The sequence below is a fragment of the Gallus gallus genome, chromosome 12, assembly GCF_016699485.2.
Source record: "Gallus gallus isolate bGalGal1 chromosome 12, bGalGal1.mat.broiler.GRCg7b, whole genome shotgun sequence".
Classification (NCBI taxonomy): Eukaryota; Metazoa; Chordata; class Aves; order Galliformes; family Phasianidae; genus Gallus; species Gallus gallus.
The window spans coordinates 16,025,186-16,041,843 of NC_052543.1; the positions used below are offsets into that span (position 1 = coordinate 16,025,186).

The following is a 16,658-nucleotide window of genomic DNA, read 5'->3' on the forward strand; positions in this document are numbered from 1 at the left end:
ACCTTGGGAAGTACATGCACGTGGAATTGATCTGTGCGGTGTTTTTCACACTGCTCAGCACACCTTTGTAGCAGGGGAAGCCTGAGCATGTCAGCCTGGCACTGACACCTTGTGAAGGGCATTCATGAAGGGATGGTCAAGTGTTACACAGAAAGACCCGGTTACCTTCTGCTTCAGATAACTTAATTCAGGCCTAGTGCTGTTGCGTGTAGTAGCCAAACTAACCAGGTTAAAGCCAGACTGGGTGTTGTGCAACAGCACTGCAGCTCTGTGATGAGCCGCCCCTCTCTGTGCTCATAGGATGCTGGTAAGAATGTGCTCATTGGACAGGAAGGGTTATGCACCCTCCTGACCGCTTTCTGACAAAGTCATTGGCATCAGTAGGAGTAAGAAATGTGTTCAGACGTATTCCTACACGTGATAGGTGCGTGGAAAACCCATTTTTTAATTTTTGGCAGAAAGGAATTGGAATGCAACTGGGCAAGCTACAGACCCACAATGACTTTGCCAACTTTTGTAATAATAGGAAGCTAGTTACAGTAAACAGTGGTAAATAACACACTCATGAAATCCAGAGGGGAATAAATGATTTGTTCTTATACAGAAAAACAAAAAAGGAGACATTTCCTTATTTTTTAATAATGTTCTGCTCCACCCATACTGTCTCCAGTATATCCCATAACAGCATTGGCTTTTGAAAAAAATGCATATAATGTCCAGACACAACCCTGCACAGAAGCACGACCAGATAATAAAACAAAGATGCTAACTTACCAGAAGTCTCACATTCAACTGTTTGTGACACGTTCATTCACCACTCACTTTCTCCATTTTTCCATCTAGCAAGAGCTTGGTGAATGGGTTTATTCCTGATTTGTGCTGGTGAGAATGAGAACAGAATGAGCACAATGCTATTTCTATCTGTGCCCAATATATATATAGTACTCTACTTACAAAATATTTATCTGTATTTCCTCCCACCCACTATTTTGTTACATTCATCCCTGCCTGGGAGGAGAGGTAAAAGACATGTATCAGCAGATGCATGAAGACTGGAAGGGATGTTTACTTGAGAGAGATTTGCTGTGAGTTACAAAAAAAAAAACTTAAAAAAAAAAAATACTTTCCAACATTTTTTCTGGTAGTAAACAACAATTTTATTTATACTAATAGATTATTCCTGTGTCCATAAGCAATCTGTTGACTTTTCCACTACAAAAAGTTATAAATGAAAAGATTTACTGAGGCTCTCTTACGGAAACTGAAGCCCGCAATGACTTCTCATGTCCTCCACACACAGGGAGAAGTCTATTCTCTGCCTCTCTGCAACAGTCTTGTGCATATCTGACATCTCTCCACCTCCCATCATTCCTGTGCCCTGTGCTGCTTTGGAGGTAACTTACCAAGTAGTGCTTTGTTTTATTTCTATTCCTGTCCACTTATTGAACATAACTACACTCAGCTTGGTCTTACCCACAAATCCAGCATGTCACTTTTTCCACTATCCAAGTCATTAATGATGGTAACATTACTGATAACTATCAAAACAGGACCATTCACCACCAGACAACAGAATCTAGGAGTCTTGCATGCAGGGACACAGAGCTGCTTTGATTTGCAGTGGGACCAACAGTCCGGGCTCTCCTTATGGCCAGACTTCTGTCTGAGATCAGAAGTGGCAGTCTTGAAATAACTCAAAGACAGTGCAAGAAGAAGCCTCTCATGCTTCTCTTTCTACTTCAGCCTCGCTTTTACAGCCGGGGTCTGATCTGAAAACATGTCCTTCCTGTGGGGTTCAGACCACAAAGCTGACTGCCTGCCACATTCCCCTGTTGTTTTTTCCTTGGGTTGCCGTATGAATCCAGTTTATCACATCCATCCCTGTGCCAAACATGGTGAGTGTTTAAGCAATCTGTGAAGTCAGGAGCTTCCCAGGGAGAGTTTGTCTTTGCTTCATCTGGAATCCACCAACCCATACAAGTGTACACAGCATGGTCCCTCAAAAGGTCCTCCCTTGTCACCTCCGGGAAATTTTACTACTTTATAGTTGAGCTGTGTTACATGGAGCCATTCAGTGTCTGCTGGGAAGGGCAGGTCACGTAGCTGAACTTGAGCTCCCAGCTTTCCTGGGTTTCTCTGTAGGCCAGGGAGGGAAAATGATGCTGAGTTATTTCCTCTCAGCGTTCTCCTGGCCTCTTCCCAACAAACAACAGAAGAAGCCTCGGAGGTTGGGAGTTGATACTGGGGTGAGCAACAGCACTAAGCTTGCTGCTGCAGAGGACACATTGTCACTTACTGGAAGGAGAGGTGAAATGTTGGCTGGAGTTAAGGGAAATGGGGTCTGGGATTTCATCACAGAGATGGTGGATGAAAAGGAGCAGTCAGAACTCTCAGAGTCTAATCATCCACTTGGAGCAAGAGCAGCAGGAGGGAGACAAGGGTGGCCAACCAGGAGTCCCATCCCACTGCAGGGAGCTTCCAGCCCTGCGGTGTGCTCCAAGCATCCTCCCTTCCCTCAGCTCCCACCGGGATCATTTACTGACCCTGCAGGTAACTGATCTCCTGTTGTATGAGGCCCCGAAGATGGAATAATAAATAAATAAATAATAAATAATTCAGAAATAATCTTTTCTCACATAAAAATCTGTGTTCCTGGGGAAAAGTACACAAAGCCAAGGCCAGAAATAATCTGTTCAATTCCAGCAAAAGCTCCCATTCCCCTCTTCTTTTGTGTAAGTCACAGACTCCCCTTTCTCCTCCCATAACAATCTCATGCATAATAAAAACAGGGCTTCCTCTGAAAATCTTTTGTTTTCCAAAAATACGAAGAGTTCCAGGGAGAGCCTCCAAGATCAATTTGCTATCTGATTCCAAACAGAGCTGAACAAAATCTCTGGTTTTCTCCACTGCCAAATATTTGTGGTGACATGCAGGATCTGCCCCTAATGTCAGCAGGAATATCAACAAAACATTTCCAGCATGTTTTCACAAATTTGCCATCCGTTCCCAGGCCATTTGGTGAAACTCTACAGATGGCGTGGAGTCACTTTGTAAAAACCATCCACGTTCAGTTTTAAGGAAAATAGTGTCTTCTGACTTCTCACCACCTTTCTTGTCTTTTTACGGACTTTTGAAATGCTATGTGATTCCCTCAAAGTGTTCAAATAATCACTACTGCTTTGATTATAAACAAAGAAAAGTTTAATTTGTCTCTCAAGCCAAATTCGGGAAGAAAATCAGATTCCCCTGCTCAGTTGGAGAGGGAAAGACAAACAAATGCAATGAAGCCAGGCAGCTGAAAAAAAATAAAATGCACTGATTAATGGAGAAAAACAATTTGAATCATGATTCTTTTCAGACCCACTTGTCCTTCTACCAACAGCCTGAACACAAGGCAAAAGTGAAAGTGCAACCAGTCCACTGCTCCTGGCAGCAACCTGCCTGGGTCCTTCTGCTCAGATGTGGGTTCTCCTCCCAACTGCTGCATCCCAGGTGATGCTCAGAGCACCTTGTGCCCATCACATGTTCATAGGGAGATGGATAATGTATTTTAGAAAACCACACTTCTCTGCTCTTCCCTAAAAGTAGGGAGGTAGGAGCGGAGATATCTGGGAGTTGTGGTGGTGACATAAAGCAGCTGCTGTCAAGGCCAGGAGAGGCTGAGCAGTGATGCCGCAATGACTGCAGTAGCTCTGTCTAATGCCAGTCCTTGTCACTTGCCCATCCTGCTCAGCAGCTTCACCAAAGACGGCCTCTGGGAGTGTAACCTTAGGTTCAGATGTATTCTCAAGATGCATTTCACCATACCATGGTCCACATCTTAATAATGGGAAGAAGACTCCATGTTTGTAACCCATTTTTAATGTTTTTCTAATTCAAGTGCTCCAGGAATAACCTCTTAAAGACCTGAGTCTAAGGGACTTCAGTTTAAGGGATAAAACACACAGCAAGTTTATAGATCTCCTAATGATTTCAAATATCACTTCCATTACTCTAGAAGACAACAAGTCCATAAGAGATAATGTAAACCTCTTCCTTGCTGTAGCTCCTCTTGAGATACAGCTAAATGCTGCAGACACATTACTGTGACTGAATGCATATAATAGGTATTTGTGCATGCAAATGGCCGGTTATATGTGAGCAAGTAATTACCTGATTTGCATGCCCAGACATGGTAATTCAAATGTAAATTAGCTGTGCATTTGCAGATATTCTTTGCATGTACAGTTGCCTATTTATAAAAATGTATATTTTTGTCCAGCCAAAAGGCCCTTTTACCCCCCTCAAAATGAGACATAAGTGGACCTTAAGTGGTGCACGCTTCCATCTGCCCAGAGGTGAATGTCAGCTGGATGAATATAGATGTGTGAGCCACTCTGCCCAAACTGGAGCTCAACTCTGTTTATAGAAAGCTGTAACAAAGGGTTTCTGTCTAACGCCCACCAAAAGTCTTTCTGATGACTGAAATGGGCCTTGAACCAGGCCCAGATGGAGCAAAGATATCTCTTAAATAATTTTTAATGGAGAAAGGGTCATGAACAAATCTGTGAATAGATAGCAGGGAGATCTGCTCATGTGGTTGGCGACCCTGCGCATAGCAGGGGGTTTGAAACTAGATGATCATTGTGGTCCTTTTCAACCCAGGCCATTCTATGATTCTGTGATTCTGTGATCTGCAAACCCTTGCAAACTCCAGCTGACTATACAGCAGGGTTTAAAGTTCCCTTATCAAAACTAGTGGCATTATTTTGATGATACAGAAATCAATAAAATATTTACTTAGAGGAACATTTTGCTTCTGCATTTGCAAACTTCAAAACGGAAGTCACACACGAGTCAGGATTATTGTATTTTCCAAAGTTAGTAATGATGTGTTTTTCTATAACACTATTGGTATACGCAAATAATTACTTTTTTTTTCCTTTTGATACAATTTCATTATTTGCATTGCTACTAGTGGTTCACCAATAAAGGCGAACATCACATTAGGATTCATGACAGTTTTCACATTGTATTATCAATATGTGGAAATAATTGTCTGCTCCGGGATTAAATTACATTATTGTGTATCTTTTTCATGCCTAATAAATAATGATGGATGGCTTTTATTTTCATCACCACCTGCAACCATTTAGTCACCCCTTGATTGTTGAAGATAAAATAATAAAAGGCAAGTGTTACGTTGCAAGCAAAAGAATGCAGTCAAAACAGTTGTATGCCTTGTGTTTCTGTCTACCTTTCCAAGTCCCTAAAGAGTAATAGATGCTGTTCTGCGAAGGCTGGCAACCTACAAACTGGCAAGCAGTTCTCATCAATTGGGCAAGAGGGGGGAAATGAGGAAAACATTTTTTCACTTGTAAAACAATAATTATTTCTTAGCGCATGATTCATAATCTGAAAATTAGGTTTTTGTTCTGCTGTGCAAATCAGTTACATGCAATTAGAATGCAAAGCAGAGGCACATTCTTAGTGTTTAGCCTTTTTAAATAGAAATGAAAACAGCCTGCAAATTGTACCAAAGTTTAAAATGCATGCTAGGTAATTTTGAAATTCAAAGAAATAAAACCATGCATAATAAAAAGCCCACTCTCGCTCATTTCTTTTTTTTTTATTTTTTCAAATTGCCAATTGTGAAGCTTAACCTGGTGTTTACATATTAGGAAGAATTTCTGCTCAGACGCAGTGGTCAAACACTGGAATGGGCTGCCCAGGGGAGTGGTGGAGTCACCGTCCCTGGAGGCGTTCAAGGAATATGGAGATGTGGTTCTAAGGGACATGGTTAGTGGGCAGTGTTGGTGGTCTGTTGACAGTTGGAGTGGATGATCTTAGAGGTCTTTTCCAACCCTAATGATTCTATGATTCTACATATATATACAGGCACGTAGATGTGCACGACCCCCACAAGCCCCAGCTGATGTCACTTTTTACACCATCATCCTTTCTACTAGGTCAAGTGTAATCCTGAGACTGCTCCAACTCCTACCTGCACATTCTGATCCAGAAACTCCTTAAGCTGAAAACAAATGGAGTTGACGTTTTTAGTTAAAGCTTACATTAGCTATTGTCACAAGGCCTTAATCAAGCTCACCCTCTTCAGATTTTTTTGTGTTGTTACAGCATTGGCAGCGCTTGGGCTGCTCAGTGCGGAATGCCATAGGAGCCATTTATAAATAGCACAGCAATATTTAGAATGGAAAGTTATCGCTGGATAATTTCATTAACTGTGAGTATATCAAACCGAGCTCAAGCCAATGTCGCCCTATTTTTTTTTAACAAAATAGTCAGTTCTGAGTCAAAGGTTTATTCTCTGTGTGCAGTTTCACATGCTTGGCTCTATTATCTTTAAATCACAAGATGACAATCTTCTCAGGCATACCAGAGAGTCAACCAAAATCCAACAGTAATAGATAATCCTATCAAATGTCAAGTTACTGAGGAGAAGCAGTTTGAAAAATAGGCCAACAGTCCATTACTTGATTTACCTTGAGAGGATGTTAACATTCCTGCAGCCTGCCTTCAACAGAGTATACTTTCTCTGTATTGCTAAATTGTTTAAAAGCATCTGTTTCAGGCATTTAGAACTATTTCTGTTGTTTGTATTAAAAAAAAAAAAAATACTTTGAATTTTCTCATGTAAGTAGAAAGTGTCGTTTAAAACAATAAACAGTTTTCCTTCGGGGAAAAATACTGTTGGCTGTGGCAGCCCTTCTCCCTCAAACACAAACATTAACAAAATCATTCATTTACAAACAAAATTTATGGCAGAAAATATAAATGAATTGCACTAATAGCTGAAGAGCGGTATTTCTTGAGGCGTCCCCTCTCTTGTCCTATGGAAATGCCTCAGGCACAGAAAATTGCCCTCAGAAATCATAAGCAGGGACCTAAAGGGCAATGCTGAGTGCTGATGTGCTTGAACTGTTTGTGTGGCACTGTGCCACTCAACGTAAACACATCAGCCCTTACTTGCAGCATCACTCAACACAATTAAGACTCTTCTACAGAGAGATGCTGTTCTATAAGTCCCTCAGAAACAGTGACTATCCCAAACAGAACAAACGGTCCTAGAGAAATTCCACAATATCACAATTAACAAAAAGAAAGCTATCCTGAAAAACCTGCCTGCATCACTGATAAATGGGAAGTTCAAATGGAGCATCCTTCAGAGATGTCTCTCGTCTTTCACTCACCGATGTCTCTCATTCAGAAAACAAAGAGAAGAGAAAAACCAGGGATAAAAGTAACACCCCAACACAGGGGAAATATATTTGTTTAATGTGTTTGCAGCCCTTATGCATCCACTCAGTACAAAGCGGGTAGAGTTTTGCTGCCTGGCACTTTGGTTAGAATACATGCATGAGCAGAACCGGACTGCTCTCTCCAAGAAAACAGTTAAACGGAAAGTGAAAAATAAACACTTTCCAAGTTCTTCCTGCAGCCGGAGGCAATCACTGTCTTGCTCATCTGTGCGCTCCATCCCAGCCTTCATCAATAAAGAGGTAATTCTCGGACTCAGCTCATTAACACCGAGCTGTTGATGGAGCTGTAAACACTCCACCCTGCCGTCACTTCCAGCCCGTTACCAGCTATTCTTTTCTGTTTAGCTGACCTGCCGTGGCATTTAAGATGAAAAATATTTGTTTTAAATTCACAGCAGTTGTTCAGGTCTCTGAAGAGAGCTGACGCTGGTCCTGACATCCAAAAGCACTGCGGCATGGAAAGGGAAGCAAACTTTTTGGCTGGCAGTCAGCATAGAGGGTGGGACATGCATCAGCCTGGGACTCCATGAGAGCTAGGCAGTGCTGGTTTTGGCTGTGAGTTGGACTTTGGGCATGTGGAACATAGCTACAAAGGTGAGAAATGGATACGGCAAGGAGGCAGAAGGAAAATGGGTTTAGCTGATGAATATCTGTGAAAGTCAGGTCACCAAAGCAAGAAGGTGGCATGGGAGAATTGAGCCCTTTATGGCCAAAGCGATGGCCAAGCCCAATTTCTGGATGAAAGGATGCTGTCGAGAGCAGAAGGTCTCTCCACTGCCCAGTCACTCCTATGGTCATCACCTTCTGTCTCTCAGCTCAGTAGGACATTTCGACCCAGGTGCCAGCGCATGTCAGGCTTTGCAGGCTCTCAGCCTCAGCTAGAGCTGAGTGGGAAGATGTAGACAGCACCCTCCCACAGCAAGCCAAATTAATCCCTGAGGTTACAGCATTTTACTAACTAGATTCTCTGAGCAGGATTTGAAATTATGTCTCAGCTCTCATTGGGGTTGTCAGTTCCCTCACTTCAAAGTTGGCAAAGTCACCCACGTTGGAGGTGGGGGACAGCTACAAAGGAGGATGGTTCAGAAACCTGAGTTCCCATGCTTTTGGAGGCTCAGTTATGAACATGGTATATATAAGTATGGAATTCTCATGCTTTACAGGAATAAACCTACCAGGCTGATAAGGTGCAGCAACTGACAGCATCTAGGAAACATCCCCAGAACACCACAAAAAATCTGCACTCCTGATTTTGAGAGAGGTTGTGATGCATGGCCCAAAGGAAGCATCTCTGCACCCAAGGAACAAGCCACTGCATTTGTTGACAGTTTACATGGTACACAGGAGGGAACTCTGCCCTGGGCAGGTAAGTCTGGAAGTTTTAATTCTGTCTTTTTTCTCCTCTTGACTTTGACTTGATTAAAATCAAACTGAGGTGGCAGGGCCAAGGGATATTAACCTTCACCTTGTAGATTCTGAGCAGATACCTCACCCTGGCAATGCCTTCACCCATCACTGCATGTACCAGACCTATTAAGCAAGCAAAGAGCAGCAAGGGAGCAAGATCCACACAGCCTTGGTGCTGTGCAGAGCGGATCTCCTAAAGGGCAAGAACATGGCTGAGAGGCCACGTGACTCTGGGTGAACTGAATCTGCATGTTTTAATTAAAATGGCTATCATCCACATTTTGTTTTCTTTATAAACATTTGCAGAAAATTGGTAGCCAATCTAAATGTCTCAGCAGATGAGTACATACTGTACTTCGGATCTTTTTTTCTAGAGTCCTGGAGAAAACATACTAGCTGGAGCCAGCTGATGTGCTCTTCATGGGTCTCAGGGGCAAACTCCTTCAAATTAAGCATGATCTCCATGTTCTTCCAAGCTTGTTTTGTGCTCTTTTTTCTCCATCTTTAGAAGTTAACCAGGCCACTCCTGCCCTCCACCATTCTCAGAGACCCCCTCCTTTCCCAGCTCAGGCAGACGCCTGCCTGCCAGGCAAGTTGCAGCTCTACAGGTCTAGCAATGACTTGGGAAGAATTGCACTTGGGTCCAGGGCAGAGATTTGTGAATAAGCTCTTTCTCAGCAGGGTTTTCACGCTGATGTTTTTCTCTTTCAGATGAGGATTGTCCAGACAGATGACAGAATCTGAGAAGTAGCAGGAGCTCTTTGGCATCCTGCTGTGATCTGTGGGGAGAAAGGTGCAGCTGTGAGAGTCCAGGCTATGGCAGCCCTGCTATTGGAACATGAACTGCTGCCAGATGATCTCTTGTCTCTTTTAAGTAAAGGTAAATGATTTAAGAAAACTGTTTTTGTTCATTCTTTGGACAGAGACATTTAGGTTTTGAGTATCACTGCTCTCCATCACTACAAAGACAACATTTCTATTTTAATGAGAAACTTTTGGTGACCTACTTTCTTGCTAGCCCTTGTCCAGCCAGCTTGCCATCTTGGTCATCATTCTGGCAACCTCAGAACCAGACCAGCTGGTGTCAAAGCAGCTTTGGCACCATGGTACCCAAGGGCTCCTGCCTACTGCGCTGAGTGGGAGCATCACCCTTCAGAGACCAGCTTGAGAAGATCCTTATCTGACAGGAGGAGATCACAGCAGAGCCTCCAGCAGCTTTGTCATCCTGCCTCGTGGGGGACAAGCTCACCACTCCACAGGCATATGCCAGCCAAGGCCTCGCTGTTTTGTTTTTTTTTTTCTCAAGGCTAATGCAGCAAGAGCAGCCTGATTCACTGTGATGGAGTGGTTAAGTAAGTGGCACAGATTTCACATGTCAGCCTTAGCCTGCCTAATCTCAGAGTTATCCCATAGCAAGTGACTGCTGAGAAGGTTCAGCATCATGCGAGGGCAGTGGGTAGCACAGTTTGAAGCATGTGCTGCTACAGTGAGTGTTGTGCTTATCTGAGTTACACTGCCTGGATCCAAAGTTGAAAGGCCTCCTGCATATGCTAAACTGTGGAGACAGACTAGGAACAAGCATGGTCTTCTATAAGTTCTGTGCTGTATTCACGTATGTGGACCTTCATAGTACTTACTGGGAATTACTTTTCTATTTTTCCTCTGAAATGTTTCATTTTTTTTTTTAACATAAGGGAAAAAAACACACCATCTTCACAGTAATATCTTGGCCTTGTTTTCTAAAATAGTTGAAAAAACGTGATCAGTGGAATTCATTTAATATTTAACCAGGATGTTTAGGCTTTAGTAGCATTTAGCAAATACTTTTTTTTTTTTTTTTCTTTTTTTAGCTTAGCTCCTGCCATTTGTTTAGACCCTAAGAGTATTAATTACCCTTAATGGCCTTAAACCAGCCCCACCTGGTGCTTCCAACCACACCCATGGGCCCAGAAGCCAATTTAAGCACTGCAGGAGGTCCTTATCTCCTTTCTTGAGCTGTGTTACATCCTGCTAGATGGCGGTTTGGCTAAGGACCTGCTGATTCTAGCACAGTTGGATTTCTCAACTTGCTCTTACCACGGTATTTCCTTGTCAACTGGGCTACTATCTCCAGGATTGCCTGCTTGCATTGCTCAGGTACTGTGGGATGGGGTTGTGGACATTCCTGCCTTACTGGTATACTGTGATATCTCTTTTGGCTTTGTGTCCCCTAGGGAGCAGCCAGACATTGCTGTCACAACTGTTTCTGCCTTCTGGAGAAAGTTAAACCCAACATCACCTTAGTGCTAATTGCTCTTTTGTTTTTAGTAAATGGGTTGGGTAAATAAACTAACTGCAAAGCTCATCCGTAAGAAAAAAAAAAGTGAAGGGCTAGCCTATGTGATAGAGCAAAAAAAGAGTGTTTATGTTAGTAGTGTCTCAAAACTTTTGCAGTTAGAATGCAAGTGCTTGTGTGAATAGCTGTTTCTGTGTGAAGTTTCTCAGAAGAGTAGGTATGAAGGAGGGATGCCTCGTGTATGAATAGTTGGTGAGAAGGCAATGTTTGAAGATGATGCAACTGCAGCATGTGTTATAGAAATGAATGCTCATGTCACTTGAAGCTGAGTCATTACTATGTCTCAGTATCATCAATAAGGTAACTTGAAAGGTAGAAGCCATGAGTTGCTTCTGTGAGTAACTCTTTGATCTCTGTTCATTCCCAATACAAACCTTGAGTGACACAGTCCCTGTGGGATACCCTCCTCACACCACCACAACGAGCCATGTTTTACTGCCTCTGTGCTGTTCTTGAAACCAGCCTATCAGTCTAACATTGGCCATCAAAGTCAATTGCTGAAATCCCTGAAAATTCCCATTATCCCTGGTGCATTCTGCTAGAGATATCCCTTCCTTTCCTATTACTGGGACATGGGGAGGGTACACGAAGAAGTACCACTGTAACTGTGCTCTTCTGCAGGGGTATGTCACCTGCTATTAGGCAGCAGACACAAGGCTGAAGAGATGCTAGGTTTGAACTGATACAACTATTTTTCTTATCAAGCAGGTGTTTCCATGGCTATGTGTGCAGTCACAGTACATCCATGAACCGCAGCCCTGTCAGGTAAGGTGTCATACTGATCACTTTCATAGGAATGTTCTTTTGTGTGGTTGTATGACGTGAAATTCTTGCATCATGGCATCACTGTGGCTCACCTTCATAGTAGACATTTTCGTATTTGCTTCAGATATTTCGTGTTTTACCATCACTCAGGTCCCCCTATGTGTGCATGCGCACCTTTACAAGAATAAGAAAATGCTCGTGTGAAGTTATGTAGAAATCTCCAGTGCTGCTAACATAGGGTAGTGAAATATCTTTAAAAAGAGACAAATTATTATCCAGAGGGAGTTCATTGTGTCTGATGTTTTGGATGAAAATCTTCAGAGTATATTTACATCCATGGCATCAGATGTATTTCTTTTCCTTCATTAGATTTGTGGGTTTTGTGGGCATAGCCGTTACCCTTTTGGATGAAGTTGTACCTTCATCAATATTCCATGTCAGGTTTATTGGTAGATGTGGGTGGATATCCTGATTCACCTGAAGAGGGGCAAAAACTGGATCTGTGATTTCTCCACAGCTTTCTCTCTGGTTCTGGCTTTTATACTTGCTAATGGATTCAAGCAGGACTAGGCTAGTCAAGAAATCTCTTGCTGATACTATATGGCCCTGACCCAAAAGCCTCTCTGAAGTTGGTTATTGTTCTTTGGATCAGGACTTCCATTTTTTACTCAGTAAAGAGTCTTCCCTTTTTTTTAGTCACTAAGAGAGCTTTTTCCTGATCAAAAGAACATAAACTCTTATTTTGGCAGATGCAAAAGCTTTCTCAGCCTTCAGGCTTTCTTAGTATCAAGTCCAATTGCATTAGTTAAATTAGGGTTGTTAACAGAAAAGAAGTATCACATATTTTAAAGTAGTACAAAGTAGGGCAAAACAATAAATTGTGTCTGTACATAAACTAATATTTAAGGAGCACATACCAGGCAGGCAAAACAAAGCCATAAGTGACACCAAAGCATAACCTTACTATATTTTTTAGTAAACAAATGAATAGAAACCTTGTGCTTTTGCTAGTTTTTCTGAAATATTTGGTGGTTTTTGTTAATATTCTTTCCATGATGGTGTCTGTGTGAGGATTGGTGATAAAATAAGGCAGATGTACTGACCATGGTTACCAAGGGAGCAGTTTCCTTAGCAATGGCAAAGCAGTTGTCAAAGCAGGCAATGTTCCTTCTCTCTCATATGTCTTGTTTTTACTAGTTTTGCATAGCTTGGGTACACAAACAGCTAATCATAAACACCTCTCCCAAATTTCCTGGAGCAGGCAAACAAGGCCTGAGTGGGTCATTAGTCAAACAATTCCAACTTGGCTTCATTTTAGAGTCTACCTGAACATTTTCTTTTGCTCCATCATTTTTTTTTCCAAGAACATTTGCTGTCTAAAGAACATGAAAGTCATCCAAATGGGAGTGTAACGACATAGTGCACACCCAAATAGAAGGATATTGAGGTGGGTGAGTAGTGTAAAATTGCCACCTGTACAAAGCACCAGTCCTTTCCTCTTAAGTGTAAAGATGGCAGCTAAAATAATCCCTATAAATAGGCCTGGTAACTGCATACATGAAATGGTTGTTATCTGAGAGTGGTAGCCTGATCCTGCCATGCTTGCCGAGGTGGAGAGTGGATTATGCTGCACTATAACACTTACTGCTCTCCATGGGCACTTCTGGTGGTGGTGATAACTGTGTCAGGTCCCAGAGCTGCATCCCAAATGGCCCAGCCCTGGCCATTACCTGGTGGGTGGCCACAGGGGACGTGTGCCATGTGGCTGCATGCAGCCTCACCTCGTGCTGTGAGCCAGGGAGCTCTGCGCCCTTGTTGTGCCCTCACTCCTAGGGACAGCAGGGAGGTGAGATGGGCTCGTGCTGTTGCGTGGAGGTATCAGGTCTAAAAGGGTGGTAGACACCAGGAAGTGCTTGGAAAACCCTATCTGTAACTCCAGGCACCTTGGTTTGCTCCATGGAGAAATACAACTTTGTATTTCACCAAACTAGAATTATTCATCTCGAGCAGGATAACACTGACAACACCATGGCAGTGATGAAAGTCTTTCTCATTATATTTGTAAGTTACATGACTAGTTATAATCAAACTGATTAAAAGCTAGCCCAATAATGCAGAGACAGAACTGCACTGCAGTAGTGGGTACAAGAGGCAGTCATTCGATATGATGGTCAGACTTAGGGAGTATTGTTTTTCTGCATAAATTTCCAATCAAAGACAAACCTGTTTCATATCAAGAATACATTCTTATATGCATATATTTCCAGGGGACTTTGCAAGCTAGCAAGGGACACATTTTAAATTCATCCATACATCTGCTTTATTGAAAAGCAATATTAACATAACCCTATGCTATCCACTGGGATAGTGTATATAGAGAAAATATTGACTGGACTGCTTTTGGATTAATTTTGTGTTGGAAAATATCACCTTGATGTCATCAATGGGGTCTGTAATTTGAAGCATCATTATTAAGCTTGTTTGCTATCAAATGGCATGTAAGGGCTTTCTGATTACTCAGCTACCCTGTATTTCTCAACCTGTGGCTAACGCTCGTGCATACTTGCTTTCTGACACACTCTACTCTTTTTGTTCAGGTTGACTGAAATTTAATTAGACACTGTTAAAGAGAAAGTGAGGTGCAGTGTGTGCATGTGGAGCAGCTGATTGCTGCTACTCCCCCTGCTCTACACAGCTTGGTGCTGTGGGGTAGGTTACATGAGCTTCAGTGCTCTCCTAGGGCTGTACACTTCATGGTTACGATATCTGCGGTGCAGTGCTTGAGGCAAAGGTAGGAGTTGTCTTCAGCTTTGTTTACCAATACTTCTAGCAGGGATCTGATGACATAGGAAGGCACAGAAGATGCTGGAAGTGCAATGTTAGGTAAAATGTTGCTGGCCTGTGAAGTGTGACTTGTATGCCCTTGCTTAGAGCAGCCAGGCAGGGGCAGGGAGACAGGAGGGGGTGAGGAGCACTGTGCTGTCTATGGATGCTATAAGCAAAAAACTGTCTCATCTGCCTTATTGGAAAAGCTGAACAGAAAGGGAGAGAAAAGGCCATAGCATCTTTCTGAGTAATTTCCTCTACTCCACATCGTGGTGGTTTCTGATTCAGAATATCTCACAGTGGTTGAATTCCATAAATCTGTACAGTCCTCAGGAAAAGTGGTGTATTTGTATTGAGAAATAGGAGAGCACAGAGGAGACAAAAGTAACAGCCCCATAAGATGAAATTGTGCCCAAATAACAAAAGAGTTTTTGCAGGAAAGAGTGTGTATCTGTGCATAAAAGGGTAGAGGAGGTCTTATATCTGTTGTGCTCAATGTATACTTATAAAGATTGTTGTTTTTTAATAAAAAATCTCAGGAACTGAGGAAGAAAGGCTGTAGGAGAACTGGCAGTAGATCTAGCTGATAGAAGAATTGTGCAATGGGGAGGGCTCTGAGATTGCTTTATGTAAGGAGGCCACTTTGCAATTTCGCTTGTAGGAGGAATGCACCCTGAGGTCAATCACAGCACTGAATCATGTCAAAACCCCTTGGTGTGCACGGCCACCCTTCCATCCCCTCCACAGCCCTTTTATCTTCAGAAACAAAGACTAGATGATGAAAAAGCAGAGGTGGTGAGTCACCTCTGAGTGTGGTTTTGCCACCCAGTCACCATCTCCCAGCCAAAGCCCTGTGACACTCTAATCCTACCACCCTACAATGACCTCCAATTTCCAAAGTGGCAGCTGTGCAGTTCGCTGGCCCCTGGCTGAGCTGATTCTTCTTTACCTTTATTGTCCCAGCTACTTGCTGGGACTTCTGTTATCATTTTTTCAATTAATTTTCTCCAAGGATTTGTAGCCCTCTGTATGGGTTACGGCCACAGCCATTCCCTCGTCTGTCTCCTCCAGCTCTTTCCACCTCCTGCACAAACACATTAGGTGCAGATTTAATGGCACCCGCCTGAATCCCTGCAGTCAGAGGCGAGTAAACATGTACGTAAAGGCTGTGCAGAACTGAGGGCTAACTGCAAAAGTAAAGTGTTATTGAATGTGACTAGTGCCACTCACATAGACAGCCACAGGATTACAGCCCAGTAAATGAAGGTTGATGCGATAACCACACCAGGCAGGAGCAGAAGCAAAGCTGTCCTTCTCGATATCAGGGTACCACAAACACTTCAGGAGCAGGGTAAGTTTTGCTGACAGGTTACATAAGAATAAACAAAACTAAAGCAGTAAGAATCAAAAAAGGAAAACCAGGCCATTTGCACCACGCAGAGATGGTTTTCAGATCTGACATTTCAGCTGGATGCAAGTTGTGCTCCGTTGCCTCAAGTCTTGCTCTGAAACCTTCACATTGCTCTGTTTTGTGGTGGTTGCTCACTTACCTGTGTTTTTATTTGGAGCTTGTGAGGGAAAGGTTGCTCATACTTGGAGTTCTGTGGTCTTGGGAATATGAAGTATTAGATAGTGGGTTTGGAGTAGGATTTCAAAAACCTGGGTATTTGGCAAGAGTTGAGTGAAAGAGGAAGAGGGATGAAAACCTGATTCAGAGGGAGTTTGGTGTCCTGGCTCCAGAGCTGAGTACTCATGAGAAAGGTTCAGGAAGAAAGAGTCTGGCTATGGCCCTGTTGAGTTCAATACTGATGTGCCCTCAGATGTGGGAGATGAGAACACCAGCCCCCTGCAAAGCCAGAATTCAGGAGAACTGGAGTGAGGTTCTGACTGGACTGAAGTTCTTGGTAGAAATGAGGGAGATAAACTTGAAGTGTGCGGAGGAAGGGGTTGATTAGCCCACAAGTAAGCTGGAGAAGGAGACAGAAAAGAACTGAAAGAAGGAAAATCTCATTTATCTGAGATTTCAAATGCATGGCTTGAGAAAAAGCATGCAACAACAGGGGGGT

The 16,658-nt window shown here is 42.8% G+C and overlaps 1 long non-coding RNA gene across 1 annotated transcript in view; it reads left to right on the forward strand.

Annotated features, from left to right (window-relative positions):
• The window catches only part of LOC101748427, a 155,847-nt gene that overhangs the window by 86,179 nt on the left and 53,010 nt on the right, over nt 1–16,658 (forward strand). Inside the window, exons 2-5 of the long non-coding RNA XR_005839161.2 lie at nt 8,423–8,625; nt 9,378–9,546; nt 10,517–10,802; nt 11,710–11,766. This is a non-coding gene — a long non-coding RNA (uncharacterized LOC101748427). The remainder of the gene's footprint in view (nt 1–8,422; nt 8,626–9,377; nt 9,547–10,516; nt 10,803–11,709; nt 11,767–16,658) is intronic.